Source organism: Halichoerus grypus, chromosome 8, assembly GCF_964656455.1.
Source record: "Halichoerus grypus chromosome 8, mHalGry1.hap1.1, whole genome shotgun sequence".
NCBI classification, from domain to species: domain Eukaryota; kingdom Metazoa; phylum Chordata; class Mammalia; order Carnivora; family Phocidae; genus Halichoerus; species Halichoerus grypus.
The window spans coordinates 32,107,727-32,122,879 of NC_135719.1; the positions used below are offsets into that span (position 1 = coordinate 32,107,727).

Sequence of the window (15,153 nt, forward strand, 5' to 3'; positions counted from 1 at the left end):
ATTTAGAAACTTCCATATTTAAAGTTCTCTAGCAGTGATGTCAAGTTAGAAGAGATAGGAAATGCTAAATTGATTGTTAGAATAATATCAGAGAACAATGAACCACGATTATGTTTAGAAAAGAAAAATCCAATAATCAACAAGGCAGGTGGAATGTGGCTATTTGAAACCAAGGTCAGGTAATTTTTGTCTGGAAAAAAAAATACTTTTTATAGTCAGAATACCACTCCTGAGATGTAGCTCTTGTACCCTTAGCTCTTAAAACATGATAACCATCCTTTGAGTTAAAGGGAACATTTATTTTATTGCATTTTTAAGTTATTTTATTATTTTTATGCATTTCCATTTAGAATTTGTGTACACGAACATCAAAATAGCTTGGTTTCAACTATTTAGGTGCTTGATGAGCTCTTGTCCAACCTTGAGCCCTGTTAGAATTTCAAGGACAATAGATTTTAGGTTATGTCATCACAGACCAATCATTCATTGAAATTTCATCAGGAGATGTCCCGCCCCAACAACAGATGGCAAATTATACCTGGTTACCAGCTCTTTTCCTAACCAGCTTTTTTTTTTTTTTTTTTTTTTTAAGATTTTGTTTATTTATTTGACAGACAGAGAGACAGTGAGAGAGGGAACACAGCAGGGGGAGTGGGAGAGGGAGAAGAGGCCTCCCTCCGAACAGGGAGCCCGATGCAGGGTTCAGTCCCAGGACCCTGGGATCATGACCTGAGCCGAAGGCAGACACTTAACGACTGAGCCACCCAGGCGCCCCTCCTAACCAGCTTTTTATGTGGCTGGAGACACTTCACCTTTATTGATCCATATGAGATGTGTGATGTTTGTGTGTATGAGAGCCAGCACTTCCTCCTGACATTGACATTTGAACAGTATAGGCAAGACAGCCTTAAAATTGAGACAGGTCTTCCTAAAACCAAAGATCCTGCTAAGGAAATTCTCCATTTTAGTTGCCTTTGAGGGTAGTAATGATTACTCCTAGTTGTTTAAATTGAATGATATACATGCTTTGGCTTCACTTGGTGCCCACCACCCCAAATGAATAAATGAAACATTGTCCAAACAGACAGCACTTGCAACCTATGCTGAATTGGATGTCATTCTTTCGATGGAGTTATTTTGTAGGTTCAAGGAACCTGTTCAGTGCTATTTCTGACAATTTCCTTAGAAATCCTTAAGCACTTCAGTGGCATGTGGAAGCAGTCTGCTGTAGTAGAAAGAACTTTGGGTTGCAGCGGCATTATCATAGCCAGTGAGGTTTATCCAAGGTGTGATCATTGCTAATTGGAGTCAGATTCAAGGTTCATCTTCTTTTACTAAGAACCTCACTCTATGCAAGCCAGTTCTTTCCTGAGCCTTGTCCTTTTGTAAACTGTGATAATTCTTTTTTTTTTTTTAAAGATTTTATTTATTTATTTGACAGAGAGAGACACAGCGAGAGAGGGAACACAAGCAGGGGCAGTGGGAGAGGGAGAAGCAGGCTTCCCGCGGAGCAGGGAGCCCAATGTGGGGCTCGATCCCAGGACCCTGGGATCATGACCTGAGCCGAAGGCAGACGCTTAACGACTGAGCCACCCAGGCGCCCCTAAACTGTGATAATTCTTGTCTTGCCTATCTCACAATAGTTGTGACAACAAAAGACCTCAGTAGGAACATGCTTTGAAAATGCATACTTTTTAGTGGATCTATTTATACATATTTTATATAATCATTCATTCTGGTTGTTTTATTTTTTATTTTTTCTGGAGATTGTGTTTCTGTTCTCCATGTTTCTCTGTTCTATTCCTCCAAAAGCCTTCTACCCATCTCAACTGCTCTAGGAAAAACTATAACAGCATTTCCTAATGTGTATACTATGGAATATTAATATGCATTACATAATTAAAAATTGACCCTGTGGTAAAATATGTCTGAGAAATTCCATGTTAAAGGAAGTTAAGAAAGGGCCTTTTCCTGAGAGCTTTCTGTGTCTCTGGTATGGTAATGCATTGTAAATCTCCAAAAGGTGTGTATAGGATGCAGCATCCAAATGTTCCTGAGCTTATTTTCTTGTAGAAGCCTCTTACTCTCCCAAAACCACTTCCCAGGAACAGATTTCCAAGGAACCTTCTTAGAGAAGTAGAGCTCTCTGTCATGCCTCCAGATAATTTTACATCATAGCACATGCAGAAGGGGATAATATTAGCCTGGCATGGCGGCGGGGGGTGACAACAGAGTTTGCTGTGACTAAATGGCATGAGCTTGGGGCTCCTGCAACCTTAGATTCCATACAACCTCTTTGAGGGTTGAGGGGAGCCACTTTCAAGGCACACTTGCCACCCCTTTACGACATGAGTTTTTGCAAACACACCAGTTAGACAGCTCTGCTCTGTCAGATTCTTTCCCCATTTTAAATATAGACCCAAACCAGGTTTGGTGTGATGATATCATTTCCTTCTGACTTCCTGGTTCCAGGGACTTAATAACAGCTGCACTGAGGCATGAAACTCTCACAGTCTGGCAAAACTGTGGTCAAAATTTTCTGAATGGGTTCTTTTCTTGCCTTCCTTCAACCCCTTAAGAAAGGTTAGAGTGACCCTATTCAAAATGTAAATGCCATGGTGACCCTCCTGCCAAACACCCTCTGCTGGCTCTTCATTACACCTGGAGTAGAGTCCAAGCTCCTTGCCAGTCTCATCACCTGGATCCCATCCACATTTTCTCATACTAACCTCTGCCATGTTGGTCTGTCCCCAGTTTCTAGAACAGTCCCGATCCACGGACCCCCTCTGGGCTTTTGCATTCACTCTTCCCTCAGACTAGATGCTTTGCTTTTTCTCCTTGCCTCTTTGCAGGGCTAAACTCTTGTTGTCTTTCAGGGTGGCTCTCCCTGGCTGTTGGCTGCAGCAGGCCCCTGCTCCTCAAAGCACGAGCCAGGCCATTGCTCCTTTGAACCTCTTGTTTGTCAACTTCATTGCCTCTCTCCCAGGGAGCCCACTAGTCTTTTTCAGCATTGTGTTGTCAATGCTTGGCTCTTTGGTGCTTGATAAACATTTTTTTGAATGGATGAATAGATGAATGAATGAAAGGAGTACTCGAAGTTAAATCTCACAGATGCATTTCCCACTAGGAGCTCCAAGCCAGATGGGAAAGCAGTTATGTGCACAACTCTCCCATGAGAAGTCAGGACTGGGTAAGTGAAACCAGGGCACACTAAGTACCACATAAGCACAGTAGTCGCTGGGGTGGGCAGAGGTGACTGTGAAGTCTGGAAAGCATCATGGAGGAGGAGGTCCATATGAGTTCTCAAAGAGAACTGTACATCTGGAAAAGTGCTTGTAGGAGTTCAAGAAAAGTGGAAGACCTATTAAGTCTTCACCAAATAAGCTCTCAAAGGGTTAGAAATATGTTTAAATACTGTCAGCATCCAAACTTATATGAATAAAAATAGATTATCAGAAAACACATTTCCTGTTATTATGTATATAACTTGAGTGTCAACTGTCCTGAATCTAAAGGGAATGTTATGCCTGCCTGCTACACAGTGACCAATAATTCAACATTTATCTTTACAAGCCATTTCTTTCCTCCTTCCCTCCCCTTCTCTTCCCTTCCTCCCTTCCTTCCTTCTTTCCTTCCTTTCTTTGTTTCTTTCTTCAAAAACTATTTATTCCAAAAAAAACAACCATTTATTCCTTATTGAATTATGTTAGCACCTTTATTGAAACATCAACTGACCCTACACATGTGATTATATTTTGGGCCAATCCATCATGCTGAATTAATCTACATGCCTATTATGCCAATACCACACTGTCTTGATTAGTAAATCTTGAAATCTGTTAGTGTACCTTCCCTAATTTTGTTCTCTTTCATCAAAATTGTTTGGCCATTCTAAGTTCTTTTCATTTTTATATAAATTGTAGGATCAGCTTACAATTTTTTTTATTATGTTATGTTAATCACCATACATTACATCATTAGTTTTTGATGTAGTGTTCCATGATTCATTGTTTGCGTATAACACCCAGTGCTCCATGCAGTATGTGCCCTTTTTAATACCCATCACCAGGCTAACCCATGCCCCCACCTCCCTCCCCTCTAGAACCCTCAGTTTGTTTTTCAGAGTCCATAGTCTCTCATGGTTCGTCTCCCCCTCCGATTTCCCCCGCTTCATTCTTCCCCTCCTGCTATCTTCTTCTCTCTTTTTTTTTTTTTTTTTACATATAATGTATTATTTGTTTCAGAGATACAGGTCTGTGATTCAACAGTCTTACACAATTCACAGCACTCACCATAGCACATACCTCCCCCAATGTCTATCACCGAGCCACCCCATCCCTCCCACCCCCCACCACTCCAGCAACCCTCAGTTTGTTTCCTGAGATTAAGAATTCCTCATATCAGTGTGGTCATATGATACATGTCTTTCTCTGATTGACTTATTTCACTCAGCATAATACCCTCCAGCTCCATCCATGTCATTGCAAATGGCAAGATTTCATTCTTTTTGATGGCTGCATAATATTCCATTGTGTATGTATATATATATATATATATACCACTTCTTCTTTATCCATTCATCTGTTGATGGATATCTTGGCTCTTTCCACAGTTTGGCTATTGTGGACATTGCTGCTATAAACATTGGGGTGCATGTACCCCTTTGGATCCCTACATTTGTATCTTTGGGGTAAATACCCAGTAGTGCAATTGCTGGATCATATGGTAGCTCCATTTTCAACTTTTTGAGGAACCTCCATACTGTTTTCCAGAGTGGTTGCACCAGCTTGCATTCCCACCAACAGTGTAGGAGGGTTCCCCTTTCTCCGCATCCCCACCAAAATCTGTTGTTTCCTGACTTGTTAATTTTAGCCATTCTGACTGGTGTGAGGTGATATCTCATTGAGGTTTTGATTTGGATTTCCCTGATGCTGAGCAATGTTGAGCACTTTTTCATGTGTCTGTTGGCCATTTGGATGTCTTCTTTGGAAAAATGTCTGTTCATGTCTTCTGCCCATTTCTTGATTGGATCATTTGTTCTTTGGGTGTTAAGTTTGATAAGTTCTTTATAGATTTTGGATACTAGCCCTTTATCTGATATATTATTTGCAAATATCTTCTCCCGTTCTGTCGGTTGTCTTTTGGTTTTGTTGACTGTTTCTTTTGCTGTGCAAAAGCTGATAGTCTCTTCAACAAATGGTGTTGGGCAAATTGGACAGCCACATGCAGAAGAATGAAACTCGACCATATCCTTACACCACACACAAAAATAGACTCAAAATGGTTGAAAGTCCTCAGTGTGAGACAGGAGTCCATCAAAATCCTAAAGGAGAATACAGGCAGCAACCTCTTCGACCTCAGCCGCAGCAACTTCTTCCTAGAAACATCGCCAAAGGCAAGGGAAGCAAGGGCAAAAATGAACTATTGGGACTTCATCAGCTTACAATTTTTATAAAAAAAGATATCTAGCATTTTGATTAGCACTGAGTTCAATGTATAGATCCATATGTAGAGAATTGACATGTTAACAATATTTCATCTTCCAATCTGTAAACGTATCTCTTGATTTCCTTGTCTTTGATCATTTCTATCAGTCATGCTTTATAGTTTTAAATGTGCATGTCTTGAACCTCTTCCATCATATTTATCCCTTCATTGATTTTTGCATATTAACCTTGTATTCTGTGACCTTGCTAAATGCACTTATTTTAAAAGCTATTTGTTTATTTATTTATTTATTTAGGTAAATTCATGTCTTCCTTTTCCTTCTCATCTTCCAGCCTTCAACAAACCAGTCCCTGGGAGTGGCTTACCAGGCAACATTGCCAGTATTCCCTTTAGGAAACATTGTCAAGATATTTTCTTGACATGGTTACCATTCTCTGCATATGGCTGGTGTGCTGCAACCACTGTGATCAATAAAGGTAGGGCAGGCTGCAGAGGGTAGGGCTGCAGCAGAGCCCCATTTCCGGGTCTCCCCGGGCTGGTGAAAGAACATCTAGAACACCTAGCTCCATGCCTAGCTCTGATAAGGGAGGGACTCAGTAAGCAGTTGCTTTAATTATTGTGATTATTAGAATTGTTCATATGATTATTTTTGTTGTTATTAAGTAAAAATTGAGTTTTGGGAAATTTAAACAAGAAACAGAACATCATGTGTTATTTTCTTCTTCTTAGCCAGCCCTGGAGCATTACTGCATCTTGGTGGGCCCCTCTTCTAACTAGGGCCGCCCCAACTTGGAAGCATTCAGAGAAGGGGGAAGGTCAGACATGGCAAACAAAAGAAGGGCTGCTTCTGGGTAGGCATCTTCCCAATCTCGCTTTCAAGTGAATTCTCTCTCCTGCAATGGCTGCCTATCTGCTATCTTCCGTAGGTGCTGTTGCATTTCTGCGACCATCCCCATCTGTTGTTGGGTGCAAGAGGTGTTTTAAGAGCACAGCCCGTGAGATTTCGCACCCACGATCCCGGAGAGACTTGGAATCACTGCATCCCACAGCTCACCCTCAGGCACACCACTTCTGTCATAGTGTGTAAGGCTTGGCCAGGTATTTATAGTCTTTCTTCCCCCAAAACAAAGCCCAGCTGATTATCCATGCTAATGATTTCAAGCAGTGAAGGCTGAAGTGGTCTCCATGGTGATGATTTATGCTTGGGTCTCCTAGGAGACAATTACACGTGTGACAGACTTCAGATTCGTTTTACTGCCCAAAATGTGCAGTGATTTTCCTTTTACACTGAAACATGCCCAGAATTCATAAGTTACAATTTAATTTTTTCCAACAATTTTTTTCCTGTGGCGTAAAAAGATGAATATTCCAAAGGGGAAAGAGAGGCCTTAAAGGTAAGAAAAAACATACTGTTTCTTGCATTGTATTATCAATAACCTGAAAGAAGAAGTGATGAGCTTGAGGTGAAGTATTTATGTTGAATTTTAGGGACAGTTTGGTCCAGTAAATTAGGTTCTCTATTTAAATTTGGTATTCTATTTGATCTGAGGTAATTTATAACACACAGCTCTGATTGTGGCTGCGTTTTAGAACATGAGAGACTTCATACACAGCTCTTATCAACAGACTGAAGTTGCTAATCACCACCAAAGCTGCTGCTTTTCCAGTGTCATAGCCATGGAATTTCTTGACCAAAGCACAGAAAAATGTCCCTGTAGCCAAAAAATTCTATTTATCTGGAAGTCCAGGCACCAGGCAAGCTAACAGACACAGGTCTCACAGGGTGACGCCCCAGGATTCCTGTGAGGGGTCAGCACTGAAACGTAAAGGTGGCATAGTCCCAGGAAGTGTGGTGGCAAAGTACCATGTGCGTCTGATCAGGAAGCTTTTTCTGTTTTTCACAAAAATGAGAACTGGTTCATATCACACTCATCCACAAGAGGGCTACCTGTTATTATTCCTTGCTGTAAAATCACCCTGCAGCACTTTAGAGAGACAAGAAGGCAGGTGGTGCTGGGGCTGACACGGAGGGTGGAGAGCAGCCCACAGTCAACGGCTTTTCTCCTGTTTGAGTCAATATAATCCAAGACATATTTTTCAATATCTACAGTAGACCAGATGCTTTGCAAGGACATGGAATGGCTAGTCTCATCTTTCCAGAAGGTCATCTTCTATTCAGAGAAACAAATAGAAGCCACAGATGTAATAAAATGGAGTGGCTGCTCTACAGAGGCATGTTCCAAACATTTGGGGAGCTCAGAGAAGGGAATGATAGATTTTGCTTGGAGGGAGGTTGGGGGTAGTGTGGAAAGTCTGGTGAAGGAAGAAGGATGAACGAAGGCCTCAGAGAAAGGGTCATATTTGAACGAGTTGTCAAAGAACAAGTTTAAATTCATCTATTGCATAAGTCCAGGAAGGTGGCTGTAGGAATTGAGTTCAATTTGAGCAAAGGCACGGTGGTGCCTAAGTACCTCACACGATAAATCGAGTATCTGGATGTCTGAAATCCGTGCCATGCTCTGGGTTTCACTATTTTTCCTTACATGGCTTTGGAACTCTAGTAGCCTCTCTCTTGGACTAGACTATGAGCTCCCAGAGGGCTTTTGTTTCAATCACCTTTGGTAGGCACATAAAATATATTCAAATTTGTTGACTAAAGAAATGAAATAATGAATAAATAAATGTCAATATAACTCATGAAAAAATAAGAAATTCTGATTTTAGGTTGGTCATTAGTTTCAATAGATCAGGACACAGGGTTCTAGGCTTTTTTCTAATCCAGACTGTTATTTAGCAAATGAAAAAAATTGGGTCATGAACCTTTCATCTCAGGTCTGGTTAGCCATTTTCCCAATGTTTTCCCTTGTTTGTTTGTTTGTTTAATAGGAAATAGAGTAACCAAATATGGGTTGCTTATCCCCTATAACTGCTCTCTTGGTTGAAATTCAATTAGGGGAGCTTACATTATTATCACGTAGTATATTTACGTGATCCATGAACATATGTGCATGCCCAGAGGAAGAACCCACTATGCCATCCAGCTTTGGCAGATGATGTGCTGATATCAATTAAAAGAGAACCCAAAGGGTATCAAGAATGCATTGCTATTTATATCACATCTTTCTTCCATTTTCTGTAGTGAATCAATTACCTGAGATGAGGTTTAGACCTTTAATTAGCAAATTATTCGAGATTCTGGCATAAATGGACAAAAAAATGATTTAACAGTTGGACCAAAGCAAAAATTAAGTAAAAGCATTTTTCAATAAATATAAAACAGACCAATTTCATAGTATTCAACTTGATTAAAAATTAACATTATGAATATTGTATTTAAAAATATATCAGGAAGTGATGCAGACATAATATTTGTGAGCTGCAGTTGGGCATTTAGGATAGTTTTCTTTTCATGCAATTACCAGGAAAGTCATTGCTAAGAGCTTTAACAAATCCTTAAAAATTTGTGTCAATAAAATGATCCTAGTTCAATAAGCCCAAAGTTAGAATGAAAACCTCCAGAAATAAAATTTCTCATTTGAATCTAACAGATTGCATATATATTTTTATGGTATTTTGGGGGAACATGAGAGAAATTATAGTTTTAAGAATAAACATTAGAATTAGAACTATCAGGAAGGGAGGGAAGGAGGGAAGGAGGAAAGAAGGGAGGAAAGAAAGAAAAAGGAGTGGGAGAAGAGAAAAAGAGAAAAGGGTAACAATTCTAAAACTACAGAAAGGATGACAATAACTCTGTGACCCTAGTGGTTACTGGGCTATAAATCCAACAGGATCCTACAGAAGAAATTCTTCTGCCACAAGCAAGGTCATAATAAAAACTGTGTGTATGTGTCTAAACTGGTGATGGCCACTGAAGGTACATTGTAATAACAAGAACAACTACGAACTACAACAATATTGAGGGTAAACTCAGTATTTAAAACAGTAAGTAATTTGTCCAAGGTTAATGCCAAAAGAGATGTAGATTAATCCTAGACTGCCTGATTCTCTAATTTGTGTTATTATCCATTGTATAAAAAATAGTTCAAAATTTAGATTAGAGGATCTATGAAGGAAAAGGGACTTTGGTTCATGTTTTTCAAAGAATAAGTACAATGTGTTTCTGATCCATGTGTGTTTGGAATACCTACATTTATTAATATGGGGTATTTTTCAAGCTGCAGATTCTTGGGTCTAACATCAAGCCAGTGAATCAGAATCTCTGTTGATAGAGCTCAGGAAACTGCATTTTAACAAGTTCACCACTTGATGCTTGAGCACACTAAAGCTTGGGAACCACTGACCTAACCAAAAATAAAGAAATCACTGGGAATCCATTATACTGAAGGTGAGCAGTGGTATATACCAGGGCAGAATGCGGAGGGACAGTCAATGTGGCCTCTCCATTTCTTTTTCTTTTTTATTTAAAGATTTTATTTATTATTTATTTATTTAGGAAGTATGATGGGGGAGCGGCAGACGGAAAGGGAGAGAGAGAAATTTTTTTTTTTTTTAATATTTTATTTATTTATTTGACAGAGAGAGACACAGAGAGAGAAGGAACACAAGCAGGGGGAGTGAGAGAGGGAGAAGCAGGCTTCCCGCCGAGCAGGGAGCCCGATGTGGGGCTCGATCCCAGGACCCTGGGATCATGACCTGAGCCAAAGGCAGACGCTTAACGACTGAGCCACCCAGGCGACCCAGAGAGAGAGAATCTTAAACGTACTCCACGCTACATGATCTCAGGACCTTGAGATCTTGACGTGAGCAAAAAGCAAGAGTCAGATGCTTAACGACTGACCCACACAGGCACCCCCGCCTCTCCATCTCTTATCAAGGATGCAGTGCATTCTTGGATTTGGTTCTATAGCTTCACCAGCTTTTAGATTTTCTCCTTTATAATGAGGCACATGCTGATACTCTGCCTGAAGATTTCCTGCATTTAGGGCTGTTTCCTAACTCTGGACCTACAGTGAATCCCAGTAACCCTGTATCACCATCTTTATGTGAATATTTTATCTTGTCACTTAAGCAAAAGATGCCTCCACAAAGCAGAAATAGTCACAACTAATTACTGAAATTAATGTTAATAATTTCATTCCAAGCATACTTGTTTAGGGCGTTGTATACAATTATTCAATTAAATCTGTGTGCTAAATACAGTCCCAGTTCTAAAACAGTTGCATGAGGGCACCATGAACGCATTTTAGATAACAAGAGAAACACGCAAACCTTGCAATTAAATGTTATTAACATTTAAACAAAGTCCACAGACAACTTTGGGGACCTTGAATTTTGCTTGTTATTTATGTGTGTGTGTGTGTGTGTGTGTGTGTGTGTGTGTGTGTGTGTGTGTGTAGACGGCTTGTGGTTGGGTTTTGGAGAGGGACAACTTAAACAAATATGTGTACTTTATATTTTAAGTTTTCTAAGGCTTTATTTTGGTTTTCTCCTTCAAGTACAATGATCTGCACTCTCTGGGCACTTCTTTTCTGACAAAGAGACTGAGATATTAAGAAAAGTTGGAGAATATTGAAACAAAGCTAGATTTTTTTTCTATGCGGTAACTTTGATATACATTTTAGATACTTAATTCTAATATTCACAATTCATTTAAACTATGTCCCAAATAACAGTAACTAGATACCTTGGTGAAGTAGTACTGTTATTGGGACCTTCTTCAATGATGGAAATGTTCTGGATCTCTGCTGCCAATATGGGAGCGTTAGTAAGATTTAGCACTCAAAATGTACCTAGTGCAACAGAGGGACTGAATTTTAATTTTACCAAATGCAAATTGAAATGGCCCTATGTGGCCAGTGACTGTTGCATTGGCAGGAGCAGCTCTCTAATGTGTAGACTCATCCAAGTAGACTAGTCCAGACATTTAAGATGTTTCCCCCTTACAACATGGCGTGTTTTAAAAGTACATATGTAAGAAGGTTAGAAGTAAGTGATATAGAAGTAGTTTCCTAAACAAATTTTCACAAAAGAAAATTAAGCATCACATAAATTAAATGCAGCTCAATTTTACACAATGCAGGGTGTGAAGTCATCTCCAAATTTGGGAAACGTACCATTGTCAAGCTGTTCTGTGATTGCCATGTGGAGCCATAGGATTTGAGTAAATATACCATTTTGGCTAATAGTTGGTTTCTTCTGAAGTGTCTAGATTTTCCTATATTCATTAATTCTAGTAAGAGATTAATCCTGAGGCAGGAAATAAGGACTTTAATTCAGGTAAGGGGAAAAAAAAAGGCTCCAAATTTTTTATTCTCTTTGGAATGAATGTTATTTTTGGACTCTGTTCTCTTTTACTAGATATAGAATTATAGCTTGATAATTCTTTTAGCACATAAAAATATGTCATACCACTTTCTTCTGGCTCCCACAGTTTCTTATAAGGAATCTGTTGTCATTCAAATTGTTTTTTTCTATAAGTAAATTGCTATTTTTCACATTTTTCAAAAAAAATTCTTTTCATTGTCCTTAGTTTGCAGGGGTTTGACTGTTATAGGTCTTGGAGTGGATTATTTAAGTTCATCTTGTTTCTGATCTATGCAGCCTCATGTTTCTCCAGGTTTGTGGTTTTTTGCAAAATTTGGGATATTTTCACCTCCAGCCACCATTGACAATTGAGGAGAAGAAAGCCTCTTTGTAATGAATGGGTGGTGTAGGAATTTCTGCTCCACAGTAGACCCCTGCTAACGTCACCCTGGCTAGAATGCATATAACTGCCTTTACTGCTATCCATATGGCCTCATGGGGATGAGAGAGGTGTAGTGTGGTCTTATTACTACTGGGCACTAATGAAAGTCCTTACTCTCCTTCAGGTCTCCTCTGACACAGCCCCAGTTGGAAAAGGTGCTTGATACCACCATGATGGCCAGGAAGTCCAGACTCCTCATATGGTCTCCACTGACACAATGGTGGGGGGAGAGGTGGAAGAGGCTATTTACTACTCATCAGAGATGAACATCCCTGTTCCCTAATGGTCTTTTCTGACAATAACCCAGTGGGGATAAGATACTGGGCCCTTCATTTTACCTGGTGAGAGTGGAAGTTTAGGCCCCCCACTTGGCCTTTGCTGTCCTGCGTGGATGGAGGTCTACAGTGTTTAACTGCAGTAGAGAGGTTATTGTCCAAAAGTTATCTGTCTTCCTAGGCTCCCCCTTTCCTGCCAGTTTTGTTAGAGAGGGCAGCTTTCCTTGGGAAAGCTATTGACATTTCTGGCTCACTAGCTTCAATTCTTAGTTGAGGATATATGAGGCAAAAAGTAAGCCTAGAGAACTCACTGCTGTGTTGTTCCTTGGGTCTCCTGGTCCCTAACTGCCTTTTGCTTTCCACCTTTCAAAGTCTTCTTGTGATTATTTCATATATAATCTCCAGGGTTTTAGTTATACTTAATGGGAGGAATAGGAAAATGAATCGATACTCTATCTTCTTGAAAGTGGATGTAATTTGTATGATTTTTTAAAATCTAAAAATGATCACATGGAGTTCTTGTTATGAGTTAGGCATGTTTCTGAACACATTACATGTATATGTATATATTTTATCCTCATGACAAGCTTTTAAGGAGGCTATTTTTTATTCGCCCAGTTTTCCCAAAAAGACACCAAGCCCCAGGGAGGCTGAATAACTGCAATGAAGAGTTGGTTAAGCAGGCTTAGATACTCACACTTTGCACATTCCCAAGAAAGGAGTGGTCTTGGTTGGCTCCTGGAGATGCCCTCTGGGGCCTGATGAGGGTTTTGTATGGCTGAGGCCCTGGACCGAGTTGTGTCAGTATGACCAGAGGATTTATACTTACATTGTGACTTCTGGTTATGTCTGTTGTTGTTTGCCTGAGGCTTTGGGCACGCTGTGTCAGTTTCACTTACGAGGGTGTGAAAGACTGAGTGGCTCTCCAGTCTTGTGGTTGCTGCATGCTTATATGACTGACCTCCAATAAACCTGAACACTGCGGCTCGGGTAAGCTTCCCTGGTTGGTAACACTTAGCAGGTGCTGTCTCACATTATTGCCAGGAGAATTAAGCACTTGTGCAACCCCACATGGAGAAGACAACTATTTCCCCTTGGAAACTTGTGTCTTTTCTTCTGGACCTCATTCTATGTGCATTTCCTCTTTACTGATTTTAATCTGTGTCCTTCTATGGTAACAAACTATAACTTGAGTATTTTTCTGAGTCCTATGAGTCCATCCATCAAATTGTTGAACCTGAGAGTGGTCTTGGGGACCACCAGCACACCAATTCAAGGTCCAGTAGTGGAGAAAAAAAATTCATCTTTTTCCGGAGCCCATGCTCCTAACTACTCCTAGGGTGCTCACTTCTTCAATTACATGGGCTCAAGGTGTTAAATCATTACATCTACCATCGCTTCTTTCAGATGTCTGACATGTGTTGTGTGACAGGCCAAAATCACTGGCTTCATATAAACAAATCTTTTTTTTTTCTTCACAATGATGTCTCAGACCCTTATTATTCTTGCTTCCATATATCTATTTTCCCTTGAAAAATGAAAAATTGAAGATTTTCCTTAATCTGGAAACAAACCTCAAAACAAACCTCAAAAAACTTTATTTATGAATTTTAGGGAAGAAGACAGACTACAGATGATTTCACACTGAGAATGCTTTCAATCACCAGGGCAAACCCAAAGCTTGTGGCCTGTGATAGAGTATTGAGTTTCAGCATTAAACTAATTCTCCATGCCATAGATCTCAAAATTATATTAGAAATGGACCAGAAGACAGTTCATTATTGCAGTAATTTGGATAGTGAATGCATCATCAAATCCTACGTTTAGGAAAGATCATCATGATATTAAAAAAAATTGCCACTTGTATAATGTAAGGCTGATAAAGTTTATAAAGTTATCATAAGTCTTACCTTTTGGGTGCCTGGGTGGCTCAGTTGGTTAAGCCTCTGCCTTTGGCTCAGGTAATGACCCCAGGGTTCTGGGATCGAGTCCAGTATTGGGCTCCCTGCTCAGCGGGAAGTCTGCTTCTCCTTCTGCCCCTCCCCCTGATTGTACTCTCTCTCTCTCTCTCTCTCACACACACACACACAAATAAATAAATAAAATCTTAAAAAAAAAAAAGAGTCTTACCTTTTGGTCCTTGAAAGGATTTTCTTGCCACCGATTCACCTTTGGAAACAGCTGTTACTTCCCCACCCGACTCCACCCCACCAGCCCAAGAATCTGAGACATTTATGTGCATCCCTTGTATGTGTCCTGAGTAGCCTGAACTACAGTTCAGACCAAAGAGGGCATCACTTGGGCCTGAAAATGTCAGTCTGACTCTGCTTTTCCCAGTAGGCCTCTCTAGGGACCACATTCTTCTCAGACATCAATTCCAGAAGGATCATTGGGCTATTAAAATTAATTAATATAATTTTATAATTAACTTTCATAATATTAATCTCTTAATTATCCTGTAAGCAGCAATTATGGAGCTCATAGTTCTTCTGCCACCACCTCCATGACTTATGTGTAGAAATTAGCATTTTAACATGAAGTTCTGCTACTTCATTGAGAACTCAGGGTCCTTGAGATAATTGAAAATTGCATTTCATTAAAGGGCAAGTGAGAGAGTGGAACTTGTGTCCCTGAAAGCTTGGTCCTGGGTTGTTATTTTGGTAACTTGAAGGGCCTACGTGTTCAGTGGTGTCCAAACCAGCACTCTATTGCTCCTGAACTTTG

General features: G+C 40.0%; 1 pseudogene; it reads left to right on the forward strand.

Moving 5' to 3' along the window:
- The first annotated feature begins 1,238 nt into the window (after nt 1–1,238).
- On the forward strand, nt 1,239–1,420 carry LOC144378910 (U4 spliceosomal RNA; annotated as a pseudogene).
- Nucleotides 1,421–15,153: the final 13,733 nt, after the last annotated feature.